General features: G+C 39.8%; 1 pseudogene; it reads right to left on the reverse strand.

Annotated features, from left to right (window-relative positions):
• Positions 1-5,031: 5,031 nt before the first annotated feature.
• On the reverse strand, positions 5,032-5,939 carry LOC134364176 (twinfilin-1-like; annotated as a pseudogene).
• Positions 5,940-6,412: the final 473 nt, after the last annotated feature.

Raw genomic sequence — 6,412 nt, forward strand, 5'->3', positions numbered from 1 at the left:
CACCAACAGAGCACACGTGCTTCTTGACTCCATGGCGACGAGTTCTGCTCGTCTATCAGGCCACAAAGAAGCTTTGGAACACCCTGAACTGTCACTGTTGCACAGGCTGTCCTCTGACCAAAACAAAACAAAATGAATTTAATTTTAATATCTCTAGCAACAAAAATCCCACGAAGCGATGACTGATCCGTGTACCCCACTTTCTTTGTTCATAGGACTTCACTCAGCCTGAGTTTACGACGGCACGTGGCTGCTGTGGCAGGCGGTGGCCCTGTGACTAGGCTTGGGTCAAGGGGCTGCTGCTCGTCCACCCACCCTAGCCTCTCCCTCTCCGCTCCCCGTCGGCCAGGACGCGGTGCAGCAGTAGGCATGGTGGGGAGGGAGGCAGTGTGGGTGGTAGGATAGGTCCTGGGGACTGCAGAACAGGGGCAGGAAGGAGGCCGGACCTCTGGTGAGTCCCCAGAGCAGCCCCACCACCCACAAACCCCCTTCTGGGCTCTTTCCTGAAAGAGAAATAAGCTTCTACCTTATTTAAGCCTCTGTGTTTTGGGGTCTCTATAGCATCAGCCTAGCTGCTACGGGGTTTGAATGACCCCCAAAACTGAGTGACTTCGATCCGTATTCTAACAGTGTCAAGAGGGTGTGAAATCCAACCATAGTGTTATTTGAAAGGTGGGGCCTTTGGGAGATGATTGGATCATGAGGCCTATGTTCTCATGAACGGATTGATCCATTCATGGAGTAATGGGATAATGCTTTAATGGATTATCGGGGAGTAGATGGGGGCTTTCTAAGGAGAGGATGAAAACATGCGAAAAACGTTCTGCTCAGCCCTCCCCACGTGATGCCCGGCACTGCCTCGGGACTCTGCTGAGAGCCCCACCTAGAGGCCAGCCCTCAAATGTGTGCCCTGGACCTCGGACCTCCCAGCCTCCGAAACTGTAAGAAATAAATTTCATTTTCTTATAAATTACACAGTTTCAGGTATTATGTTATTAGTGACAGAAAACAAACGAATACAGTAGCCTATGCCCTGATTAATATATCCCCATGGCTAGAGGCTAAACAAATAACCCTTGTATGAAAATGGAAATTATAAAGCAAATTTCAAAATACTGAGGACCAAATGATAATGATCACAAATTTTGTGGGGTGCAGCTAGAGCAGTCTTTCGAAGTAATGTATTGTTTTAAATACATTCTTTTCAGGAAATAAGAAAGGTTAAAAGCAAAGGAGTTAAGAACTAAACTCAAGAAATAGATAAAAGAAGAATGATTCAAACCAAAGAGACATGAAGTGAAGACATAATTAAACAAGAGAAGAAAGCAGTGAGACAAAGATCAAAAGCAGTAATGAATAACAAACCCAAAGGCTGGTTCTCTGGAAAAATTAATAAGATATACAGACCACTGGCAAGCACGATACAAAATGAGAAAGAAAGAAAATGTAAATAAAAATGTTAAATAGTAATAAACATGGAAATAACAACAGATAAAAACAAGATTTTTTGAAAATCAAGGCAGTCCAAAAGCTAGACATAAAGGACGTGTTCCTAGATATATAAAAAATACCAACACTGGAAAATTAGAAATAGAGACTTTCAATATACAAGTAAATAAAATGGTGGGTAAAGCATTTCCATTGCAAAAACTCCAGGCTCAGGTAATTTTAAAGGTAAATTCTACCAGACTTTGAAAAAAACAAAACAAACAAAAACCCCAACTATGTGCTGCTAACTCATACTAGTTTTTCACAAAATAAAAAGCTACCAAGCTCATTTTATGAATCTAGTGTGTTATTGATTCCAAAATTGGATAAAGACAATACAGCACAGAAAAGCATTGGCCATAGAACTTGTGAACATAGATACGCACATTTTAAATAAAATATTACTGTCCGAGGATGAGCTAACAGCATAATGCCCACCAAACTGAGAAGGTATCTTGAGACGAAAAAATGAACCTGGCAATTCCATGCAGCAGAGCAAAGAATTTTATTAAGGGGTAACTCACGTACAGGATGATGGATTGGACGGGAGACAACCCACAACCCAGAAGCACACGCAAGGATTCTCAGCGCTGCTGCTGGCTGAGCCCAGGTTTGTACCAGCAGTTCACACAAAGCAATGGGAAAAGCTACGATGAAGTTCCTAACTGAGAAACAAGCTGATGTAACTAACTCTCAATGTCTCACGACAGTACTGTCTACGGTGGTCTTACGATGGGGGGTGGGCGTACTGGCTGTCACCCCATCAGTACTTAATCATTAAGGTTCTTCATGACAGTCAGCGAATTGCTCCTCTCTATTGCTCTAACTCCCTTGGCCGTAGTTCCTGGATAACTTTTGTGGGCAAGGTTCACACAAAGGACTAAGAAGCAGTCAGGGCTCAGGATGGCGGCAGTTATGCCCACAGTTTCACAATTACCTAATGATATGCAACAGTGTAGTCTATAAATAGCACATCAGGATATGGCATGCAAGGATGGTTCAATGTCAGAAACTATCAACATAGTCATTTTATTAATAGTCTTTAGGAGAAGAATTGTTTGTTTTAATTGATACAAAGAGCATTTGATGAAGTCCAACACCTGCTTATGATTTTTAAAAAACCCCAAACTCTCAGCAAATTAGCAATAAAATATAACTTTCTTTTTTTTTTAAAGATGCCCAGTAAGGGGATCTTAACCCTTGACTTGGTGTCAGCACCACATTCTCCCAAGTGAGTCATAGTTTGGCCCAAATATAACTTTCTTAATGGGCTTTTTGTTACTTATCAAAAGCTAACAGTAAATATTTTGTCTAATGGAAAAATTTAGATGCTTTCCTTTTATTTTTATTTATTTATTTTTTTTAAAGAGAAAAAAAATTTATTGTGATATAAAATGCACTTATAAAATGCTCACAAGAAAGCATGCAATTCTTCACTGCTATATAAATTTATTGGGAATATGTTTTTCACCATCTAGTTATGATGCTGCCACCTAACACACACTGTAAACAGTGAGTTATACTCTATAACAAATGCATCACTGATTTTTCAGCAATCATTGGTTTAATAATAATTAGTTTAAGACTACATAATCACATCTATATTCTGGAACGTCCATTTACTTTCATGTAGTGTAGAGAAACTTAGAGTAAAATTGCACACGGATGGTACAGAAAAACATTCACTACTAAATTATTTTATATCTTCATGACAGGAAACATTCTTCCCAACTGAAAATAACAGCTTCAGCTATGGTCTGTAATACAGCTCCAGGATTCTTAATGCAATGATTTGTGTGTATGTGCATCTGTCTATGTGCGCACCCATGGAACAACTTAAAGTGTATCTTCAGTAAACAAGTGCAACTTTGCCGCTGATTATTTTGCATGTTTAAATATTATAGTCTGATTACTTGTAAACAAACAAAACCCCACACAAATACTCTTAATTCTATTTTTAAAAATCTGTCAACCCATAATTATTCTAATACACTTTACTTACTTGAACACACACGGAAATTCTGAACGGTGCATATATTACCTTAGATAATAAGGTTTAGAAATTAGTGTTTCATATTTTATAAATGAAATGTGCATTTCTCATATTTGTTTTATGCAGCATAAAGTTTAGATCAAGAAATTCCAACTCCTGGATCCCCCCAGTTTATCTAGAAAACTCTTCAGTTATGGCTCTTGCAGCAGGTTTAACGGATTAAACATGAAGTGTTCTAGCTTCCCTGTATTTCAAGTATCAAAGAAATATGAGGCTCAAAATCTCTCTAGGTTGTAACTGAAAGTGTGCAAAGCTTTAGAAAACAGTCAAATGTGTTTTGAAATAAGGTATTAATTGAAACAAGATTCTTAAGTGTTTATCTGTGTTAAGCTAAGCACTAGGACTTTAAAACAATTTTAAATCTGAATATTTGCTCAAAAGTGGTAAAGTGATAAAAGTGATCAATTTACCTATAAATACATGGTTTTGGAGAAAAAAAAATTGATCTTGATGTTTACAACTTCTTCAGCAATTTTTTTTTTTTTTTTAAAAGATGACCGGTAAGGGGATCTTAACCCTTGACTTGGTGTTGTCAGCACCACGCTCACCCAGTGAGCAAACCGGCCGTCCCTATATGGGATCCGAACCCGTGGCCTTGGTGTTATCAGCACCGCACTCTCCCGAGTGAGCTACGGGCCGGCCCATTCTTCAGCAATTTTAACTTTAGTTTTGTTTCCTTCTGAATGATATTAATTTGAATTTCAATCTAAACATAAATATTTGGCCTCACAGTACTTATAATGAAATGACAATCTGGAAACAGGAATTTTCTAAAGCGCTGGATAGAGAATTTACTAAGGCTGTTTAAAGTCCTTTAATGCCATCAGAAATCCTGCAGTCTAGAAAATATCTGGTACCCTTAAAGTTTCAGAGTAAGCTGAACTTCAATGTCATTAAAAAAACCAAAGAGTCAAATAGAAAAGACTGCTGCAATAAAGCACTGTTTCTAAAAGTTGCAGACATGTTCCCGCAGTCTGATAGAGTTAGCACAGCTCTTCAGAGTAAGTGATTTCCCATCCTTTTTTAGGCACACTAAATTTTTACCTTAGAAAATAATCTAACCTGATCCTTAATATATTCATTAAGTACTATGAATATTTTAAGGTCTTTCTGTCTTAAAAAAAAAAATTCAGGTGTCTCACTAAAGAGGAATAAGAAGTACATCTACTTTGAGACATTAGACTTTCTGGAACTGGCTCAACTGTATAAAATTTTAAGAATTATGTGAAAGTGTAGAACCCACGTTCTATGAAAACAGTGTGACAAAATTAAACATTACTATGTTGAATGCTTTTCTAGTTTTAACTCAAAAACAGAAATCATGAGTCTTCTATAACATTAATTTTAAAAACACACAGAAGTGAAAAGTGCTATTTTTCAAAAAGTACAATTTTTTCCCTACTATATATTAACATGGAATGATTTCAGTTCTCTTGTACTGAAAGCTGGACTTTTAAAAAGCTAGTATTGCAACATTTCATATGACGACTTTAATCAGTGGTGGCTCCAGTTTCAGCTGGGCCTCCAATTAGTCTTCGAATTCCTCTTTTTCCTGCCGGACCTTTTGGTTTTGCAAAACTGTGCTTATGTGCATGCTGCTTGGGATGTACTTCTTCATAAAGGAAGTCTGCAGTCAGTTCATCCCCATCGTCTATCTCAATCTTTCTTATTACATCCATTTGTAGTTGTCTTTCTACGATTTCTAGCAGAGGGCTCTTGCAGCTGGAACACAGCATCCGTTCTCTTATACTGCAAGTGTATCCAGGCCTTGAATAAATAAAAACAACTGTACATAGTTGAGCTGTCTGTTATTTAATTTTTCCAAAGCCTGAAAAGCTTCTCGAGAAATAGGAAATGCTACTCCTTGTAGTGTTTGATGTTTACTGTCCACACCCACGTCAGTTTGTACCTCATTAATTTTAATCTGTCATTATTCTTCCTCAGCTGCAGTCAATGGGGCAGGGGAAGATTGTGACAGCAAATATTTGTTATATCCATGTAATGAGACATCTTCCTTTACGGTTCCAAGCACTTCATCTTTAATGTGGCCACCTCCAAACTCCTTTTTCAGAGTTGCTCTTGTTGCTGCATACAACATTTTTTGACGAACATGAGAATGATCTGGAGACCAGGCAGTGAATATCCATTCATATCCCTGAGCATTCTGAGAATCTCACCTGCATCATATACAGCATGGCTGTTTGTCCTCCAGCAGGGGTAAAACAAAGGAATCATAATCCTTATCCCAGGAATCTGACGCCTGACTACAAGATCCAATCACAAGCTGCTCATTTTCCATAGATATTTTTAGAAGTCTGTATTTTCCATTCCTGGCTCTGGCAAGAATACCTTTAACGTCTCCACTTGCTAGAATGCCAGTCTGGTGGGACATGGGGGCGGCCGCGGCTCCGGCTCCCTAGATGCCTTCCTTTTAAAATTGGGAAAAGGACAAGGACATTCACAGTCACCACTCACCGTTTCCATAGTACTGGAGGTCTTGGCTAATTCTATAAGGAAATAAGAGGAATGAAGGGGCAATGAGTTGGGAGAAAAGAGAAATCACTGTCTTTCCCGGCACATGAAATTGTTTACCTCGGGAAAGCCACAGACGCTGGCACGGGGACGGGAGTCTCCTCTCTGACACTCAGGAACCAACGGCGGCCTCGCTGGGCCAGAGGCCTCTTCCTTCCCGAGCTCGTCAAGGCACTTGATGCGCCAGAGCCCCCTTAACCCCACCCAGGACTGGAGGCAGAGGGCACTGCCCCGCGTGTGGGATGGGCAGGCCGTCGGGGCCTCTGTGGGGAAAGCGGGGCAAAGGCAGGCAGCCTCAGTGTCCAGGCCACTGCCCCAAACCTCCGGGTGCCCCAGACA

The sequence above is a fragment of the Cynocephalus volans genome, chromosome 15 (assembly GCF_027409185.1).
Source record: "Cynocephalus volans isolate mCynVol1 chromosome 15, mCynVol1.pri, whole genome shotgun sequence".
NCBI classification, from domain to species: domain Eukaryota; kingdom Metazoa; phylum Chordata; class Mammalia; order Dermoptera; family Cynocephalidae; genus Cynocephalus; species Cynocephalus volans.